General features: G+C 40.0%; 1 long non-coding RNA gene across 2 annotated transcripts in view; it reads right to left on the reverse strand.

Moving 5' to 3' along the window:
- LOC135220306 (uncharacterized) overlaps positions 1-23,098 on the reverse strand; it is a 233,735-nt gene that overhangs the window by 204,921 nt on the left and 5,716 nt on the right. Inside the window, exons 2-3 of one of the 2 annotated variants that reach the window (XR_010315647.1) lie at positions 11,181-11,261; positions 7,992-10,957 (exon numbers count right to left, since the gene is read on the reverse strand). This is a non-coding gene — a long non-coding RNA (uncharacterized LOC135220306). Of the gene's footprint in view, positions 1-7,991; positions 10,958-11,180; positions 11,262-23,098 lie in introns of those variants that run through there. The other variant, XR_010315648.1, reaches the window with a different exon arrangement.

The raw sequence follows: 23,098 nt of genomic DNA on the forward strand, positions 1-23,098 counted from the left end.
TGATGATGAGATGCAAAAAAATATAGAAAAGGCATTGTCCTTACAAATACTCCCCCCCAAAAGACAATTATTATGGAATAAAGATTGGATGAAAAATATCTTGGAGGCAGGAGGCCACCTCGTGTCCTTGTGACACATGCTGTGGGGCGTTATTGAATGCAGAGTCCTTCGGCATTGCTGGCTGACAGGATGCCTCCCCTGGAGGTTGCCTGGGGGTTCTACTGTCGACTGCAGGCAACCAAGACAGCGGAGGGAGCTGCATTGTGTGCGATGGCAGCATGAGACGGGTCGTGGGGACCCCCAAGTATGGCAGCAGTATAGATTGGGCTGAGGAAGTCCCCAGTGTGGCAGCATCGTCCGGTGGGCACAGCAGAACCACAGATGAGGCAGTGGCGTCAGCAGGTCGAGGAAGCCCACAGGTAGTGGCGTCGGCAGGGAGAGGAGGCCCACCACAGGTGCAGCAGCGGTGTCAGTGGGCCGAGGAGGACTACAGGCAATGGCGTCAGAAGGGCAAGTTGATCCACAGGTGTGGCAGCGACATCGGGCAGACCGAGCGAGCCCCAAGAAAGACGGCAGCATCAGGGGGTTGCCTGGGGACTCACATGTGCAGCAATGGCGCTGGGGGAAGGACCAGGGAGGTACCTGTCGTCTCCCAGTTGAGGCAAAGGAGGCCGCGACGTTGGATGGACATTTTGGACCACCGTCTGATTTTGTGTTGGCTGACCAGCACCCAGCTAGCTACTCATCCTTGAAAAATGCCAAAGCACACTGTGCCACAATGGGTTCATTAATGGCGTTGGTTTCGTCCTCAGAATGGAGCTTTCAGAGACCTAAACTGTGGTGCCGTATTGAGTCTGCTAAAGGTTCTCTGAAGGTGAACGGCCGTAATTAGTCCATTAAAGGCTGGGCCTAAACTGCTGTGTCATTGACTCAAGGAGGTCACCAGTTGTGAGGAACCGAGAGTAAGACAGGTAGTTGGATAATGATAATTCATTACAAACAAACTGGGTTGACATACACGGGTGCTGATGGAAACGTAGTGTCCGTCACACATGCACAAACAAACATAAACAAAAAGGGACAGGGCCTCCATTGTTAATGTGTTTCTTCACAGATGAAAATACATGAATAATATTACAGAGGGAACGGATTCCCGTCATACATATATCAAAAGAAAAGGTGTAAAATACTCTACAGAATGGTTAAAGGAACAACACAGCTTGATGATGAGATGCAATAAAAATATAGAAAACGCATTGTCCTTACAAATACTCCCCCCCCCCCCCCCCCCCCCCCCAAAGACAATGATTATGGAATAATGATTGGATGAAAAATATCTTGGAGGCAGGAGGCCACCCTGTGTCCTTGTGACACTTGTTTTGGGGCGTTATTGAATGCCGAGTCCTTCAGCATTGCTGGCTGACAGGATTCCTCCACTGGAGGTTGCCTGGAGGGTTCTACTGTCGACTGCAGGCAACCAAGATGGTGGAGGGAGCTGTATTGTATGTGGTGGCAGCATGGGACAGGCCGTGGGGACCTCCAGGTACGGTGGCGGCATAAATTGGGCTGAGGAAGTCCCCAGTGCAGCAGCAGCATCCAGCAGGCACAGCGGAACCACAGACGAGGCAGTAGTGTCAGCAGGTCGAGGAAGCCCACAGGTAGCGGTGTCAGCAGGCAGAGGAGGCCCACAGGTGTGGCAGTGGTGTCGGTGGGCCGAGAAGGACTACAGGCAATGGTGTCAGAAGGGCAAGTTAGTCCACAGGTGTGGCAGCGACATCGGGCAGGGCGAGCGAAGCCCCAAGAAAGACAGCAGGGTCAGGGGGTTGCCTGGGGGATGAACCGAGGAGGTATCTGTCGTCTCCCAGTTGAGGCATAGGAGGCCGCGACATCGGATGGGCATTTCTGGACCGCCGTCTGATTTTTTCTGGCTGACCAGCACCCAGCTAGCTACCCATCCTCGAAAAATGACAAAGCACACTGTGCCATGATGTGTCCATTAATGGCGTTGGTTTCATGCTCGGAATGGAGCTTTCAGAGACCTAAACTGTGGCGCCGTATTGAGTCCGTTAAAGGTTCTCTGAAGGTGAGCGGCCATAATTAGTCCATTAAAGGGTGTCCCTAAACTGCTGTGTCACCGACTCCAGGAGGTCACCAGCTGTGAGGACCCGAGAGTAAGACAGGTAGCTGGGTACTGATCATTTATCACAGACGAACTGGGTTGACAAAGACGGGTGCGGACGGAAACATTGTCTGTCACGTACACACGAACAAACATAAACAAAAAGGGGCAAGGCCCCAACTTCGAATGTGTTTCTTCAGACAAAAATGCTTGCATAATATTACATAGAGGGAATGGATTCCCGAAATATATACATAAAAAAAGGGAGTAAAATACTCTACAGAATGGGTAAAGGAACAACGCGGCTTGATGATGAGATGCAATAAAAATATAGGAAAAAAGTCCTTACAGGTTTGTTTACATTCTGGTATGCAATGACTGACTTTTAGCATTCACTGATGCCAGACAGTAAATTTATAATCAACAAATTACAAGAGACAAAACTGAGGGTCATATATTTAGACATATTTTAACATAAAACAATACCAGCAATTGAAAGCCACGCTCCACAGCATGGCTACCATACTGTGGCGAACTTGGCATCGCATTCCGGCAGCAGTGGTGCCAGGTCTACAGAAATGTCTGTATTTTTATCTATAATCATCAACAACTATCATGAGTTTTTTTTATTAAACAAGTAGGCTAATTTTGCAAGGGCTATGTTCTTATTTGTTTCAGGGACTAGGGCCGGTGTTTGCCAATACGTATAACTTTCTGGATTTTACAGTAACTTCCCAACTGATTTTGCATTGGCAATAAGTTTCCCAAAGATATCAGCAAAATTTGTTGTTTCATCACCATAGATGAAAGGTAAACTTTTTTTATTAGGCTGGAAATATATCTATGCCCTTTACTTAATGACTGTGGATACCATACACTATTGCTTACTGATAAGTTTGGATTATGTCTCTTAAAAAGAACGCAAGATTAATAGTTATAAAATTCTTTTGGTTTTAATCATCAACAGAGGTGACTTTTGTTGTGGCGGTAATGGCCCCAAGGGATGATGACCTGGGTGAAGGTGCTAATAAACAATCTGGACAACCGTCTCCCCAAAAGAAAAGGAAATATAAGCAGAAATATGTCAATTCTTGGGAATCTGAACAAGAATTTCATGGGTGGCTAAAGAGAGTTCAAAGGGATCATTGTTTGCCTTTTTCTCTGCATGTAATGTCCATCTTGCATTAGATGCAGGTAAACTTGACCTGAAAAAGCATGCTGTTGGGAAAAAACACATTCAGAATTGTTCAATGTTAGCCAAATAACCAACAGTTCTTAATATGCTTTCAGTGTCAGGTAAGAAAAAATTAGAAGACGCTGTGAACGAAAATGAAATTAGACTTGCCACTTTTATCTGTGTGCATGATTTACCAATTAGGGTTATAGAACACATGCCTCACCTCGTCAGAGCTTTATGTCCAGATTCAGATATTGCTATGTATATACCTGTGGTCTCCCATAACTAACATCCACTGTGTGAAATGTAACTGGAGACCACAGCTCTGAACTTCTTGTAGAGCACTTACAAAGTTTGAAATTATCACCAATTGTTGACGAAAGTACTGACAATGGTTATATAAAACATCTGTGCATGACTGCTAGGACGTTTTTGAATGATGAAGTAAAAAATTGCTTTCCCTTGAAAAATGCCAAAGCAGTTTCGCTGTATGATTCCACTGTAAAATTCTTCAATGACCATAAGATTCTATAAAAAGCTAACATAATAGGCTTCGCATTTGATGGGGCAAATGTAATGTTGGGGACACAGAACTCGTTATCTGTAATGCTTAAGAAGGATATACCAGGTCTTTTTATTTTGAGATGAATATGTCCCTCTTTTGCACTGTGTATCCTAGGCTTGTTTGGCATTGACCAGAGAGGTAGAGGACCTCGCCTGTGATGTTTACAGCTATTCTCATTGTAGCCCAAAGCGTATGGGTATTATCACCAAAAAGGACTGGATCCTCCTTTTCCACAACAAATCCTTTACAATGCTCAGGATTAGCAATCAGAAGACAGGCAGGCCGGGCAAGCGGTTCTATTGGATACTTTAGCAACATTGTAAGTATGTGTGGGTAAAGAGTATTACTGATGAATCAGTTGATGATGTGGGATGTTTTGTCTCAAACTGAGATTCCGTCATTTTAGTATATCTGGCTGAAATGTTGCTAAATTATTCAATGTCTAACTTTTGATAAAAAACCGAGGTGATGACCAAGGTAGCACCGCTCTCAGGGTGGCCTAACAGAGGTAGGGAACGGTAGTTTGAGTTGTCTTCTCCTCAGCCAAGATTCGCGTATAGTAAGAGTCCGTCCTATGTGTTAATGTTATCTGTACGTAATTTCATTATCCTAGGGTCTGTGTCTGTTAAACTTTAGTATAGAGTCATTTAGTAACTGCAATGTGGTTATTTTGTGAATCTGTAGCTCAGAATAGCAGATGTGGGGATCAATTTGGGGTATTAGTGAAACTTTTGTGATCTAGTCTTATGAGTCTCATGGCCAACCACGTGGTTAATTTAGTTTGTGATATTCAATTTCAAATAGCCTGTTTTTTTAATAAAATTGTAAATTCCAGTGTTATTTTGCTGAACCTTCGATAAAATCTCCCGATGTTTGTAGGTTTCGCCCTTCAGGCCTGATCATCCAAGTCCCATACTCTCGGAGATTATGGGCTGCTCCAGGAGCAAGAGCCCGTGCCAGCACAAGGCTGAGTTAATCTTAAACAACAACAACATCTCTGAACTTAGAATCAATCCCAGTCGTGGGGAAATCACAACAGGTGGTCTAGAGGAATTATTCCAGTTGTCTGAGAAAGAAAAGCCACATGAATAATTACTATGTTGCCTCTCGTTGCACATGATTGTTTCAAGATTACTCGAGCAATATAATGCACTTAAGCTTTATTTCAAGGAGGCTGTCTTCACGGAGGCTGCCCTTGAAGAAAGACTATTAGCCTGTAAAAGTATTCTACCTAAACTTAATAACCTCATAAGTAGACTGTATCTTGAATTATGTTTTGCCCATCTTCAATAACCTAAATAAACAGATGCAGCCAGATTCACAAATTACATAGTTCTGTATTTCATTGCTACCTAACAATCTTGAATTGTTACATAAAAGACGATTGTCTAAAGAACAAACCACTTGTTTGTTTGTTTGTATGGTGTTTTAACATTGCATGGAACCAGTGATTATTCAGCAACGGGACCGTTGGCTTTACGAGACTTCCGAACCACGTCGAGCGGGAACTTCTGTCACCAGAAATACACATTTCTAACTCCTCAGTGGAATGCCGAAGAATCGAACTCGCGGCCACCGAGGTGACAGGCCAAGACCATACCGATCACGCCGTTAAGGCGGTAACAAACCCCTTGGCAGTATTGCATTTGCTGACCCTAACAAATTTAATTAGTTAGAAAATATGCATCTTTTTGCTCAGGTTGGTATATCACTTTCGAAAGATCATGAAATAGCACCACAAAGTAATCATGCATTCCATCAGCATTGCTTGTCACTTTTTATCAAAGCTGCTACCCAAATATGCTATAGAAGATTTCTTTCAATAACCCAGTCTTTCAGTATCTATAAGTAATAAACCCTATGGTTGGGAAAAGCAAGACTTTGACATCTTTTGCAACCCTTAGGGCAGCTTTTCCATCCCCTTCCTTGTCCCTGACAATATGGTGCAAAACACTGACGATGAATGGATGTCACTGCTAAGTTCTGATCTAATGACTATCCCCAATGATGGTACGAGATGCTAAGTCTGGCAATGGAAAACCCTTTTCCCTCATTTATCTTACTTCATGTTCAACTTGCTGTCTCTCCTATATTCCAGTGCAGCAGTTGAAAGAGTACTATTCTCTGCTGTAAAGTCTAAAAACTAAACTAAGACATAGGTTAGCTACAGAAACGATCAGCGGTCTGTTCCACAAAACGATTGTTAGGTTTAAATAAAAGTGTTTTAATCTACCAATAGGCAAGAAACAATCCTGGATAAAATGAATAACAATATGTACAACCAAGACGTAATTAAAAAGGAAGCTGAAGGAGAAAGTGAGGAATATTAGCATGTTTCTTCCAGAGTAGAGGAAGTTTTGCGTATAAGACCAAAGAATCATTTTCTTTGTTATAGGCTCTTGTTCTTGTAATGAGTTTTTGATATAATATTCTAAAGGTTTTTGTAGTTTTCTAAATTAATTGTCTAAATTCTTGCGGGGTTCGCTATTTCCTGTATTCTTATATTTATCAGTTTTCTTAATTGATTTATCTGTAAGAGCAAATAAATAAGATATTAAACATCTACAGGAATTTCAGGAAATATGGACAAATATATATATATATATATATATATATATATATATATATATATATATATATATATATATATATCTGAGCAGGAACCTTTTGGGTCCTTGTCAATTTCCTGCAATGATGGTGAACATTTGAAAGTTACAGTATGTAATACAGTATGTTTACTTTTTCTTAACTCGACGTTGTCTACAAATTATATGACCAACTGTTTCTTATTCTCATTCATAATGTTATGTTAAAAAAACAAATCCTCACTATCGAGATGTTTATGTGGGGGGAGATTGTATTTATTCAACAGACATCCAGCGTTTCTTTGAGATATGTGCCTACCAAGTTGAACCCTGCTGACAGTCTATCAAGGAGGTGTCATAATATCACATGTGGCACAAAGGTCACCCCCTTTTCTACATTGTGTGGGAGAGCCAAAGTCGCGAGTGAGAAGACCATTACACATGAGCAAGCTGATCATCTAACTGTTGCTGCGGCCCTCCAAAAGTTGAGGGTAGAAACTGCCATGATTCCACCTGCTGAGATATGGGACATCGTGGGAAGTACAATAGAAATTTGAATTTTTATTGAATGTCATGAATATAGTACTGAAAGTCCTTAAATCTAGGCATAACCCTTTTTTGAAAATAGCTAGGCTAGAGCAGAGGCATTATCTGGCCAGTACTTGTGCATATTTAAAAGATGGGACGAAGGTCCCAATGACACACAATTTTGTGACCCAACTAGGATTGGTAATGTACGATGGGGTTATATACACAAGAAGTAGATTGAAAGACTTAGAATCTAAGAGTTGATTAGTTTTGCTGCCAGCAAACAGCAAGTTAGTCATTAGTTACCTGAATCTTCTACATAAAGTAAATTTGCAGTGTGAATGCATGATGGGTATCTTTTGACAGGAATGTTGGTGTCCAGAACTGAGGTCCAAAGCAAAGAGAATTGTATACTCTTGTAGAGCATGTATGATCACCCTCAGGCCTCTTCAGACCCATCCACCTCCTCCTCCTCTACCCAGTGAAAGGATGCAGATGACCAGACCCTTCAACAACGTCGGAATGGATCACACTGGTCTGATACAGACCACAAAAGGAGTAAGCTATGTGTTCAGTATCACACGCATGAGCACCCATGTGGTGTACCTAAGTTTGGTGGCAACTTGGAAGCGGTGACGTTTATTTTAGCCTTCAGATGTTTCTCTGCGTCACATAGGACCCCAACCGTAATTATGTCCGATAACCATCAGAACTTAAGAGCAGACAGTAGTTTTCTTCAGGAGCTGTATGAAGATGAAATGCTACAGTTCCTGAGAAAAAAGGGCATACAATGACGTTTTCAGATGCTCCAAGTGCCATGGAAGGGCGGTTTCTTTGAATGTCTCATCGGGGTGGCGATGCATACCTAACCTTGAGACGACCTTCCAAAGGAAGTCCTTCCCAGAAGATCAAAGTAAGAACACTAGTGAAGGAAGCAGAGGCAGTCGTCAACAACAGGCCTCTAATGTAAGGAGGGGATGCTCGCTAAGATGAAGTCCTCACCCCTCTCACCTTCTATGAGGCTCTATGATTAGTTTGATGGCGCCATTGCTCCCATAAGAGGACCTAAATGGAACATTAACATTGAGCAAATTAAGGGATCAATATCATTGATTGAGTGATGCCCTTAAAATGTTCCAGGAGCAGTGGCAATGAGAATACCTTTCCTCCATGCAATCAAGGCATGATTACAAGCAGGGGAGGAAGACTAACCTCCGCAAGGAAGAAATCATACTAGTCAAGCTAGACGCAAGCATGCATAGTGGCCTTTGGGTGCAGTCACAGAGATTTATCCTAACAAAAACGGGATCATAAGATCAACGAAGGTACTGTACGAGAGTACTGAGACCTTGTGAGCAACAGAACACCTCGTTCTCCTAGAAGTCAGTTCCCACAACGACAGCAAGGATGAGGTGATATGATGGACACAGATGGCATTGATGCAAGCGAGAACGACGTGGAGAGAGACGCGAGACCCAGAAACGGAGGTTACAGAGAGAACATTAGGGGGAGAGGGGGTGTGTTAGATGCTCAAGGTATTAAAGAGACTGAGACCGTGCAAACGTCGTGTCATCCACGACCGAGATGTCGAAAGTGATAAAGATGAATCGCCAGATCTGTGCGAATCTGAATCACTACATGGACAAGTTGACCAAGGTGGCAATCAAAGTGTACAGAGCCACATTAACTCAATATGAAAAGATGCGTAGATGGGTAGAAAAGGGAGATGTGTGATTGTATTGCTAAGAACAACCATGGAAAGGATAATAAAATTTGTAAGTGTAGCTGCCAGAAGAGGGCTGAAGAGAGGAGTCCTAGAAAACGGGAATTGTAAATAGTGTCGTCATAGTAACCACTCTGGAGAACCTAACCTTGTGCCAGCCAAGTCACATGCTGTGCAGGTGGTGAGAGCGTAGGTAATGATTGTGACGGTGTAAGAAATTCTTTGCTATTGTGAAAGGTGATCACATATTTGAACTGTTTTGATGTTGATGTTTTTGCCGAAAGATGTCTCCTAACCTGGGAGCACTCACAGTTGAGACATGCTGCCACTGTTCTAAACTTCTAAATGCTTAACTTTAAGGCCAGATTTCCCTAGTGTAGAGAACATTGCAAAAAGGTCGTATCCACCTTTTAGCAACAAACCTTCCACAATGTCAGGTTATAGCAGGAAGAAGGAAAAGTGCAGCTAGGTGATCGGAGTTTCGTATCTGTGTATTTTTTCTGTGCAAGTAAAAACTTGGTAATAATTAGACTAAGAAAAAAACCAACCAGGCAGGTACGTGACCGTTAGTTCTCCTCTGCTAGCCGGGTTTATTACTAAGTTTCATTGTGTAACTGTGTTCAACACATGTTAAATTTATCTGTTTGCATCTATGTTAATATTGGATTAATAATTAACTTGGGTTGAGTACCATTCTACTAATTACTGTCTTGGGATTAGTATTTGATAGTGTTTTTATGTAAATTTTGTAATGGTTTTGGTTAAAAATCTCTCTACGATACTTGTACGAATTCCTTTGTGCAATGAACACATTGCACTCAACAATCCTAAGTTTGAGTAAAGTCATGTGAATTTAGCCAATTATCAGCAGTGATTTGCTATTTCCTGATAGGATTTCTGCTTATTAGCATGTTATACAGTTTATTTTTGTAATAAAACCTCAAAAGTCCGTTGTTTATAACTCCAAACTTGTGTCCCAGAGTTTAGCCCTTAAGGTCTTACCATCTTCTCACTACATAAAAGCATCCCTAAAATTTGCGACAGACTGCCATAAAGAATTGTCATCATTAAAACGAGCAAATGTTCAAGTGAAAAGCCATTCTCTGGCTGAGCCAGTTTCCAAACAACTGTACATGCACAAACGAAAAGTCAACACCTTTATTTCCGCTAAGTAGAATCCTTTATAAATTGTAGCTTTCGACACTTTAAAATCCCTTTATGCTCTTGATTCCAAAAGAGGATAAAATATAGCCAATATATTACATGAAATATTTAGAACATGAAGTTTTAGGGTTAAGTCAAAGTAAGACGAAACAATAGGTAACGCTTTGAAATCCAGTAACAATTTTAAAGTAGATAAACAACATGCATCCACATATGCTAAACAGTACTTCACCGATGTCAAAGGTACAAAAATAAAAATAACAAACAGCGCAGAAAAAAACTACATTCATATCACATTCAATCATGATTCCGTTCAATACACCAAAATCCTATCTGTATGAAGTACAATTACCTAAACTGATGCACTTTTATAATAAATCCGGAAACCATTGTGATCACAATCCTGTATTTTAAATGAACACTTGATATTTCACTAAAAACTAGCTTGATCACTAATGCTGGCAATGAAATTTTCTATTCTAACAGTTGTCACAAAATCATGTATAGCAGACTGGGACAATCAGAGATAATGTATCAATATATCCAACTGCCAAAGGGAAGATCTTGAACTTAAAAACCTCTAGGCATAACTGACTCTGGCAACAAATCACAACTGTCTGGTGCAAATAGCAATGAGACCATCATGAATAATCTAAAGAAGACATTATTCAAGAGATTATTAATAATGTCATAACGGGAAAAGAATGTTGTCTCCGACTATTTGCAAACAAAAACACAAATGGAAAAACTTACACTGGTTGGTATTCATCAGATGCAATGTTGAACTTCCTCAATGTGTCATTGTCTAATCTCTAGTCACGGCATAATACATGTAGGTAGTACATGGATGGGTGAAATCCACAACGGTATGTGCCGAAGTTGGTGTAACTTGCATTAATATGTGCACAAGTGGATGAAACTTCCAACTTACATTATATGTACAAGTGGATGAAATTTATATGATGGGTGCAATCTACATCAGTAGTGGTGCTACATGCTACAGTTACATTAAAGGATGCAAAATCCTTTAATATGTACCACCGCCAGGTTTCCACATGAAGACGTCACCATCCAGGAGACATGAACTGGCACAAAACTGGGAGAAAATAAAACGACTTAAAACATTATTTAAATTTTCATTAATGAATTATAACGACTCACTTCATGCCTCCCTGGGAACCACTACTACTGACTATGATAACCTATTATGAAATGTGCCAAAACTTGTGCTAATGGAAACTACTTGTAAGAACTGACATGATATCAAAGAGTCAAGGGTTGGCAATTTTGGAAAATGCTAAAGGGGCTGTGACACTCACCCTTCATGGCTTCCACCTCACACGCTCTGACTCCCATTTGTGGTAAAAGTTGCCCTAATTTGAGTGAAACTAATAACGAACCTGCAAAGGGGAAAAAAGATATTTATGAAGAAAAACATGAAATGGGAAAAATAAACACATAAATAAGTTTAATGTTCACATCCAAATGAAATCTCAAAAGATTTACAAGATTTTGCTCCTACACAAGAGAGTGAATTTATCATTAAAAATACCTTGCCATATGTCATTTTGGCAAACATAAAATTATCTTATATTTATTTAATCTAAAAAAAAACCTGCAGCAGAAGTCCAGCCATAACCTCCCCTGATCAACCCCCAACCGTCCCCCTCCCCCGCTGATGACATTAACGTCCCCATCTTGATAAAACATTATATGCTGATTAAAAAGGCAGGTGTGAATATGTAGCCAAATTGATCAACCTAACCAAAAATACTAAATTCCCCTTGAAATCGCTTGGTGTACTGAAACTATGTTGAGACTTACGTATACACCAAAAAAGTGAATTCATAAAATAACACTGATTACATTTTATGCCTGAGCTTCACTTTACAAACAATGGAGACGCCTTGTCACCCCTCGGCCCTCTTTTGGAGATTATGGTTACACTGTCCAGTATCTGGGGGTCCCGTCCTGACCAGACGTAACCATTCCAATTTGCTTTGAGCCAAGGTATCAGATTGAGAGGAGGCATGAGGTGGGGATTAATGTAAAGGACCTCAGATTTGTATTAGTTAGGAAAAATACAACTTACTTTTAAAAATTGTGATCTGTTCCTACATAATATACAAACCTTCCGTCCTTTGCATTAGGAAGACACTGGTTGGAGGGAGGAATCTGGGTGAGCTTCTGTGAACTGACTGGTATTTGCCACACCTGAATTTCCTTCCTGGTTGAAAGAGCGATGAAGGAAATTAAGCCTTTGACCATTTGATTGGAGTATAAGAACTGTGGGATCAAAAGTCAAACTTCTGGGCCATTTTAAAATGTGGGAGGTGAATGTAGTCACATAAGAAAAGGCAAAACAAGAACAATAATGTCAGAGATAATAAGGCAAATACAAGTATTGGGTTTTGTCTTTTGTCAAAACCCCAATCTCCCCATGCTAGGAGAAGGAGAGGATATATGCTTCTATAATCAAGTCAAAGAACATAGAATGGATGCTATAAGTTAGTCTTACCTGCATCATTTGCCTTCTAGCATGTAACAGCCAGTTCACTCTCTGCCAGAACGAAGAGTAGGATGAATAGGAGAAGAAAGAAAGAGAGCCAGTCACACTCTCATTCATACTTGCATTCATACCGTACATCATAGGCAAGATGCAACCTTGTCTTGTTAGAGGAGCTGGCTAAGCTGTACAACCTGAGCAGCCACCACAGGTCGCAAGGAAAGTGTCAAAGGCCTTGTGGGCCACATCCCAAACATAAAAAGTGAAGGTGGTCTGACGCGACCACACCCCTGCTTCAGTGCCCAAGGAACCGACAGGTTCTTGCGGAGTGCAAGGGAAGGTGCAATGCCCCAAACTTCATGCTCTAAGACGAGAGGTAACAGTGTCTCTCCTGCCTTTGAATGAAGGAACCATTCTGTTCCTATCACTTCTTTCTGGCAACTAAGCCTGTCGGCCACTACATTCCTCTTGCCCAGATGTACCCAGCTGATAGGTCTACCGAGTGAGCCACCAATCACTCATCCAGCTGCATTGCCAATTGGTGAAGTGGGAGGGATAAGAGACCCACCTGCTTATTGACATATGCCACCACCATGGTGTTGTCGCTCATGAACACTATGGAGTGTCCCATAACTCGATCCTGGAATTCTTGGAGGGCAAAGAAGGCTGCCTTGAGTTCCAGGATATTGATGTGAAGGTGGTTGTGATGGTTTCACACACCTGAAGTCAGAAAATCATCCCGTTGTGAACCCCAGCCCTCAGTCGATGCGTCCAAGAACAGAATTATGTCTGGAGGTGGAGTATGCAAGACAGCTCCTATGAAGAGGTTCCTGTCGTCCCTCCACCAGCCTAAATCCTCTCTCACATCCTCCGACGGGGGAATGGGAAGGGATTGAGGGTCTCGAGCCTGGAACCAAAACCCTTTGAGTCTCCATTGTAGAGACCAAAGGTGAAGCTGCCTATGAGGGACCAGCTTCTCCTAGGAAGACAGGTGACCGATTACGACTTGCCATTGCCAAGCTTCCTGCTCCTGCAAAGACAGGAACAGCTGTGCTGTGTTCCTGAACTTGCTGATACACGAGTCCGAGGGGAAGACACTTGCTACTCCTGTATCTATTAGCATGTTCAGATACTTTATGGGTTCGAAGTCAGACTTCTCGAAATTTATCACAAACCCCTGATTGTGACAAAAATCGAGGGAGGTCCCAGTCTGGTAGCAACTGCGAGCAGGAGCTCGCCAGGATGAGACAATCGTCGAGATACCTAAAGAGATGTATTCCTTGTGAATGGGTCCAAGCTGACACAAGGGTGAACACTCACATGAGCACCTGAAGAGTGGTTACAAGACCGAAACAGAGTGCCCTAAATTGGTATACCATCTCCTCAAGGACAAAGTGAAGGTACTTGCGTGATGACAGATGGATTGGTATTTGAAAATACACATTCTTCAAGTTCACCACAAGCATGAAGTTACTCTCCCTGATAGAAGAGAGCACCAAGCATACAGTTTCCTTCATAAACCAAATCTGGCAAACAGAACGGTTCAAGGGAGAGAGGTCTATCACTGGTCTCCAGCCCCTTGAGGTCTTCTCTATGAGAAAGACCTGGCTGTAAAAACCTGGAGAGTGATGACGAATGATTTCTGCAGCTCCCTTGCTCAGCAAGGGTTGCACTTCTTGTCTCAGGAGTATCCACAACCTAAGTCAAAAGACCCTTAAGTCCTTCCAGGATGCAGTCATCCTGATACAAACTCCTTAGCCATAAACCCTCGATCCTTCTTGCACTACTTGGGCACACGACTGGTCTGGTCCAAAGACTGAGCCAGGAACATAGGTCCTCGCAGTCAAACTCTGAGGAGAGCACTCTTCAGTGTTCCTCCTGCTCACCTCGCCCTTCCCAGTATAACACCAGGATGTAGAGAGAACAGGAGAGGAGGATGAGACGCTCTCGCCTGACCTATTAGCAGACCTAGCAAAGGGGGTGAGTCACGAGCAGTCATCAACTTGCGGTAATGACTACACCACAAGTCTAGGTGAGGGTTGTCGCCTTGGCAAAATGCTGTCCTAAGGAGGGCGCAGAGGTTCTCACCCACTAAATGTATTGCTCCTCTCCACCGAGCAAGAGTACTTATGTGGATGCAAGCATTGAGGTAAGCGAAGCTGAGCTTGCCACTGATTGTGAGAACTTGCACCATCCTCTCGACACACCACAATCTTCTTTGAGGCCGAAACCTCACGAGAAGAAGCCTGTACAGTGGTTTCCCCGTATTTGCGGGGGATGCGTACCAGACCCCACCCCCCCCCGAATTGTTAGAATCCGCGAATGTTTGGAACCCCCCTCTAAAAATGCTCATAAACTCCTATCCTGAAAATGCAAACGCCAAAGTATCCCTAAAAAGACCATCCTTCATCAAATATACATAAAATGTCCTATTATGGTTCATATTAATCTTTGAAATATTATTAATACTGTTTTAAAGTAAATCTTACATTTTATGGTTATACATAAATACATACTATGTACGTACTGCATGACTTAGTTACGTATGTAAAAGTAATTCAGTCCCCCCATACGTATTCAGTCATGCACGTTTTCTTTCATACTGTTACTATTTGAGACATCCATTTTCTTTTTACAAGGAAAGCAATTGTATGTGAAATCACAAATGTCCACTTAAAGTATTATCCTACATCAAATATACTATTGAATTGGTATTATTAATATCATTTTAAAGTCATCTTAAACATTTTACCATTAGAAATATATAAACTGCCAATAGCAGAGAGAGAGAGAGGAGAGAGGAGAGAGAGAGAGCGAGAGAGAGAGAGAAGAGAGAGAGATAACTCCTTACGATTTCAATAGATAGAAATGAACGTCTGTAGGCAACTTTTTTCCCCTCCCATAAATACATATATTTCTCTAGAGAAGAAAGGACTGTGCAATTATGTTTGTCTGTCTATCAATTCTTTTGCTGAGAGCGAGAGAGATAAAAGATGGAAGAAATAGAAACACCAAATGTATACCTTATGTAACATCCTGCATCAAATTTACCTTAAATTATTATCATATTACTGTATTAATCTTAGAGATCGTATTAAAAATTTATAATTATTCAAAGTAATCCTAAACATTAGTAGCCCTCAAAGGTACATACTTACATATGTACTTATAACACTTGCAGCCAAGAGAGACAGAGTTACCACTATGACAAGTATCTTGTGGAGAGAGAGAGAGAGAGAGAGAGAGAGAGAGAGAGAGAGAGAGAGAGAGAGAGAGAGAGAGAGAGAGAGTTGTCCTTACAGTATTTAAAAGAGAGAAATGGAATGATTATTGTATTTAAAATACTCACATATGAATTTTGTACTTACAGTTATAGTATTATTATTGGAAAATATTAATGATAAACTTATTACATACATGTCCATGAAAATGATCTCATCTCAGTAAGAGAGAGAGAGGAGGAGGAGGAGAGGAGAGAGACGAGAGATGGGAGAGAGAGAGAGAGAGAGAGGAGAAGCAAGATTACATAAAAAAAAAAACCCATTAAAATTCGTTGACCATTGTAGGCATTGTATACTTTCCCAGCTCCGAGCGTCACGGAGGTTATGAAGGTAGGGAAACTGATACAGAAAAAGACAAAGGGAAGAATTTTCATTTGAAATTTGTTATCGTATTATTACTACTTCTATTATTATTATTATTATTATTGAAAAATAAAATAAACACGTGCATCTACCATAAAATTCTCTCATCTCAGTAAGAAGAAAGAGGAGCTATCCTTACAAGTGAAATGGAAAGGTCATTTTCATCTCTTTAAAATACTACCATTATGAATTTTGTAATTACAGTTTTATTATTATTATTATTATTATTATTATTATTATTATTATTATTATATAATAACTGAAATTATCAATAAACATTTTACATACTAGTACCATAAAAATTCTTTCATCTCGGCAAAAGAGAGAGAGAAGAGAGAGAGAGAGAGAGAGAGAGAGAGTTTTATCTCTCTGTTCTCTCAAAAATACTTATAAAGCTTCCAGCGAAAGAGAGGGAGGGAGTTACCACTATGACACATTATCTTGTGTGGCAAAAGAGAGAGAGAGAGAGAGTTAACCTTAATTAAAAGTGACATGAATAGATTAGTATTGTATTTCTTTAAAATACTATCACATAATAGGAATTTTGTAATTACAGTTATTGTTATTATTATTATTATTGAAAGTATTAAAAAACAAATAGTACAAGTACTATAAAAAATCTCGAGTCTCAGTAAATGAGAGAGAGAGAGAGAGAGAGAGAGATAGAGAGAGAGAGAGAGAGAGAGAGAGAGGGGGGGTGGAAATTTCATGAGCACTTGGTGGCAGCAACAAAACAGCTCCTTCCCCCTCCTGTCACTTGACTTGATAGTATGACAGTTTTAGTACCTTGAGTTAGAGAAAGAAGACTGGGATTTCCTTCATTCTTCCATAATTTTTTTTAATTTATAAGCTAAAATCTTACAAATTCACTATGGTATTTTCTTTAATGAATTGATATTATTGCTGTATAAATTAATATTAATATTTGAAAATAGTAATTCATTTATTTATCATACAAAAAAACATACATCTTTGTAGGAGAGAGAGAGAGAGAGAGAGAGAGAGAGAGAGAGAGAGAGAGAATTATTATTTTTATTATGTGATATCATGTAAACTTATTAAACTTACTAATACAGTATTAATCAAAATTAATATTTGAAAATTAGTAAATCATTTTTGTATCATAAAAATGTATTTAGTCATGAAAATAAACATCAAAATACACTAATTAGTGATTATTTTCGTCGGAAAATTCCGCGAATGGGCGAGTCCGTCCGCGAATAATTTCTAGATAGGTTCCAAAGAAAAATCCACGAATGTGTGAGTCTGCGAATCCGGAGAACGCGAATACGGGGGACCACTGTATAGGAGATCTGGTAAACTCTCCTGATATGCAATCTTGCCAGACCACCACATCTATCCTGGGACCTTGACAATCGCTAGTGATAGCAGCTAGTGATAGCATCGCCAGGAAGGGGCAAGACACCTGCAGGACTTGCTGTGTGTGCTCCTGCTGCTAGTTCTAGAGGTTCTGCCTCAAAAACTACTGCTGCACCAAGTGCTCGTTTGTGAGTCACACTGACACCCCACAAGTTAACACCTGCATGTTGTCGTATTTACATCAGTGTAGCTACAGTGCAAGCACGAACTGCTGCTGTTACTGATTCTCGAGGCCTTGGCTAGCAATATCCTTGGAGCAAACCGTATAAATAGTCTGTGCCTAAACTACTATAAGTACCAATAGCCTAGACTTATGAATACATTATGTATAAGAATTGTACAATGAACCCATAGACCATTCTGGTTATTTGGTTAAAAAAAACTATACACATAAATAAGCCATTTAACTGTTAAACTAATTTGTACACATACAAAGGTCTAGTATATCTTACAAATACGTAATAGATCATACCTCTTAGAATATGGCATTTAACACAAAAACTAAAATCGTTCGAAATCACCTTCGCATCGATTTTCTTCTTCATTGTACTCTTGAAATCGGCTACGACATATTGGATGGATGGATGGATTATGAAATTTAGGGACAAGCCCAAGCACTGGTACCTATTATGGTCATTCAGCGCCGTAATGGAATGAAATAAATAATCTGATATTTAATGAAATGTAATTGAACGTGATGATAATCTGATGTGAATGAAACTTAAAAACCTTATTTCATTAAACAAAATTAAAATTAATATAGTTTTTTTTATATTAAAATACAATTAAAAGTATAACTGCATACACTTGTGTGTATTAGGTGGAAAGTAACCTTAAATATTAATAAAATAAGTCAAATTTCATAGTATATATCAATCTCTTTTAAGAACTTTACAAGGTTATTGACATCAATATCATCTCCTAAAATATAAGAAAGTTGCTTCCCTGAAAGACCGAAATTCCTGCGGGCAGCACCATACACTGGGCAACAAACCAGAACATGCTCAACTGTCAACAGGCAGCTACAGCGAGCACAGACTGGAGCCTCACTTCCTTCAAGTATAAAGCTGTGTGTCAATCGGGAATGGCCAATACGAAGTCTCGTTAAAACAATCTCGGTCCTCCTATCTCTTGAAACGAAGACTGCCAAAAATTCAAATTAGGTCTGACTGCCTTCAGCTTCTTGTTTCTGGCAAGGAGGTTTGAGGACCATCTCTCCTGCCATTTGTGGCGGATCTAACTTCGAATAGGAGACTTCATATTAATGTATGGAACTTCATGGATATCCAGTGATTTTTTATTACATACTCTTTTTGCTGCTCTATCAGCTTTTTCATTGCCTTTGATCCCTACATGGGCAGGAACCCAACAGAACGAAACAGCTTTGTGTTTGCAAGAAATTCGAAACAACCACTCTTGAGCTTGAAGGATCACATATTTCACGAATGTCTGTCGCCCTTCAGTGAAGGCCTAAGAAATTATGGAAAAGAAAACATCAATGAAAACCTAGACCAGAAGAGAAGTTAAGGCAGAGGATACACTAGAAAAGACAAATGAGAGGCATTGTTGCCAATATACCCGGTCAAAAATCCACTAAATATATAACCTTAAGATGATAAGTGGCAATGCAAGTCTCACTCCCATCCACCTGAAGGGGAGGATAGAGTGGAAAATCTGTACGAGATCTGCTAATCAAGTTGTCGTTTTACTGAAGTTTCCATCGATTACACCAGTCACTGATCCGGTCATGTCCAGATTGAGGCTGAGAACAGCTTAATTTCTCATGTGTGGGCACTTTACTACACCAACAAGAGTTGCATCATCGACAGAATGAATAATCTTCTTTTCCGGGCAAACAACCATATCGCTTGTATATACCAAAAGTAATTATGGAACAAAAACATTACCCTGTCAGCAGCAATTCACGGCTGCCTGCCTGTAAGGAAATCTTGAAGTAGTGCTAAAACATATCCATCCACTCCAAGACTCTGACGTTTAAACCAAACAAAAACTTCGTTCAGTTTTCTTCTGAAGATTGAAAAAGCCCACAAAATCACTGTGTAACGTGTTTACTTCAAGTATTTACATTTAATTTTACTCCACACTCGAGTACTTTCAGGCCCTATCTGTGGCCCATTTCCAAGAGATGTTTGGGTTGTAAGCCTGGGTCAAGGTTGACAACCCAAACATCTCTTAAAAATGGGCCACAGATAGGGCCTGAAAGTACTCGAGTGTGGAGTAAAATTAAATGTAAATACTTAGTAGTAAACACGTTACACAGTGATTTTGTGGGTTTCTTTTTCAATATTCTGAAGTTTATGAGTGTTTTATGATTTATTGATAATCCTTAGCTAGTTAAATGACACTGTTCATGGAATTGTATTGAATATAGAATTTAGCCCAAAGGCCAAGCACTAAGACCTACGAGGTCATTCAGTGCTTGAAACGGGGCTAGGAGCCGAAGGCAAGCTGCAAAGAAACCTAAGTAACGCCTGAGGTGCACTGACGGCGGGCGGCGGCGGCGGCCCTAACCCCCTACGGGAGACACTGTTAATAAATGACCAACTGCCTCAAAGCAAATCGAGAGAGAGAATGTTTACGTTACGTTTATATGCCTTGGACGTGAAATGCCGAATTCATCGACTGAACTGGTGGGCGTGACAGGTGTTACATCTGCTGAACTGGTAGTCGTAGAAATAAGGCTTCAAGTTAATCTTTTGTTGAATGAAATTTGCAAACATTGAAAACTATGCATGTCTAACTGGGCTTATTAAATTTATATATACGAGCGTATAAAAGAGACCAGCGGATCAGGTTCCGCTCTGTCTCCGGGCATCCGCGTTGCCCATAAACGTTCGGATTCACTTGAGTTTGCCGAAACCTGGTCGAGTTAGGATGTGGAAGCTCGCTCGGTGTCTGAACTGAACTATGGTTGATTAAATGAAATAAATTCTCTCACGATTGTATATGTACTGATTTGAAACTTTACCCTGGTGACTGGTTTAAGTATCCGAGAACATATGAGCAGACCGACATGAAATTATTATTACATACGGTCTCCCCTCTTACAGAAAAAAAAAAAAAAATTTGTATGAGAACCAGTCACTTCGCTTACGTGCCACAAGTCGTCGTTTGGGGCATACATAATCCCAGAGACATGAAAAGCAATCCATAGTCTAGTGGTATACAGTCTATAGTTTCGCTAAAGCAGAATAGGCCCTTAAACCTATGGTTCTGTAGCCAAGTAAAAGCATAATTTTCAAATCTTTTCTATGCCGTTTTTATTTAAACAAGGAAAATTTAATTATTATTTGAAGTATTATCATAAACTTATTTTATGTGCGACAAAATAATAATTTGAACATTAGTACTAATACATACAGATATAACACACACGCAATACATACATACTTAAACGCAATACATACTTAATACACTCACACACACATAAGTATATATCTATCTATCTATCTATATACTAGATGTATGTCTGGGTAGTACTATTGTTTAAGTTAGATTGTTATTTTCCATATTTAAAATAAAATGAAAGTTTCTGACAATATATTCAATAACATTTCAGTGTTCCATGTATAAACTAAAAAGTTTATGTACAAAAAAGCTGAAATTTGTGCTTTTACTTGGCTACAGAACCGTAGGTTTAAGGGCCTATTCTGTTTTACAGGATCACATACACGGATCATATAGACTATATACCACTAGACTATGCAAGATGCAACACGCAGGACCTACGGTGGTAACATTCTTACACTCCTACCACAGGGTCATAAGACAGTACTACAGTCTACATGCACAAATAGGATTAACATAACGATGACATTACACAACCCACGGAAATACCAGGCAAACGTGTCTTTATACTTCATATGCATGAAGGGTTTTTTTATCACCTATCTACAGATTTTTGGGCACCATTAGTAATCACTGTTACTAGACCTACTGTTGAGCTCTGTTGCAAAGCAGGGATGTTGAACACGAGGTTAAGACATCAAATGTACATCGCTACTGATGCAAAATGGGCTAATTTGTTGTGAGAGAGAGAGAGAGAGAGAGAGAGAGAGAGAGAGAGAATATTATGCTATACAAGCAGCTGCACCCGTCCTCCATATGGGTTTTCAGTCGTTAAAAAATGAGGGGTACGGCCCTCGAGTTTCGGATTTTGACTAAAAACCTTCCTGGGGAAGGGAGGAGTGTACGTTAAAAATTTGGTAGCCCTAGCTATCAACTCCGAAAGTTGTAAATCATTCTGGGCTATGAAAAAGGGTGTTATGACCCTCTTAGAAACAACCCACGATGTTCGGTTTTTAACTATAACCTATGGTAAAAATTTCGTAGTCCTAGCTTCAATTCCAAAAGTTGTAATAAATGTGGGGATACGAAAAAGGAGGGCTATGACCCCGTTAGAAACCGTCCCCTTATTTCGGATTTTAACTAAAACCTTCCTGAGGGGAAGGGTCTATGATAAAGATTTGGTAGGCCTAGCTTCAACTCCAAAAGTTGTAAAAAATGAGAGGGATACGATAAAGGGGGTCGATCCTCTTAGAAACGGTCCTCGAATTTCCACTTTTGACTAAAACCTTTCTGAGTGGAGGGGAGTCTATGGTAATTTACTAGTCCTAGCTTGCATAGTCTGGGAGTGCATACCGAACGAACAAACAGACAGAAACTACCTTTTATATATTACATAAATAATAGACTACAGCCAATACGGAAAACTTATTGACAATGTGACAATGACTATCACGAATCAAAAACATTAGGCCAATACTGTTTAAGCACATGCTAAACAATTCTCACCAAATTCCTGTTGATACCTTAGGCTCTCGTTGGAACTAATTGCTGTGTCGAGACTACTAAACAAAACACACGCGCACGGGCATATATATTTGTGTGTGTGTGTGTATATGTATATGTATATGTATATGTATGTATATGTATATGTATATATATATATATATATATATATATATATATATAACGTATGAACATCCCTTAATTAATCATGTTTTTCCCATTAAAAAAAAAACTCACTTGTCAAGAAACTAAAAGAAATAAGTTATATCACCTAAAAATGTGAGGAAATGTACTGTACAAGAATGACAAAATGCTATTGGTTATATTTCAGCCATGCAACAATTTCAATTTGAGTGAAACCGTCGTCAAATTGGAACCACGACAACGCATAAGCCTAAATTCAGTCAGATTTCTTGGCTTACGTTGGCACAGTTAAAATGGACTTTGGGTCTACAGTTTCTCAAACCCTGTCAAGAATTTTTCGAAGCATTCACTGGTTCGAAGTGATGCTCCTCCTCCCACAATTCCTAATTTTCTCTTCTTATTCATTTGAGGCGTCCAGACCTCTCTTGAAAATCCATGTTACCTAGAAAAGGTTGTCTATGGAGCGATGATGAAGTCGGTTTCATTTTAGTACAGATGAGATCGTATGAATATGAATATATGACCGTGTGGAAGAAGGAAAACGAATAAGAATGGAAATGTAAGCAAGTGAAATATTATGCAAGAATACGTAAAATAAAAAATTGATAGAGCGCATATACGAAGGAAATCCTGCCCACTTATGCGGATTTCGGAGGGAAACACGAGCTTGGGATAGGTAAACGGTAAAAATGTGTCCACAAGCATCAAGAGGAAACTTTTTACTGGAAAACGCAGGTTAATGCGCTGTTAC

Source organism: Macrobrachium nipponense, chromosome 1 (genome assembly GCF_015104395.2).
Source record: "Macrobrachium nipponense isolate FS-2020 chromosome 1, ASM1510439v2, whole genome shotgun sequence".
NCBI lineage: Eukaryota > Metazoa > Arthropoda > Malacostraca > Decapoda > Palaemonidae > Macrobrachium > Macrobrachium nipponense.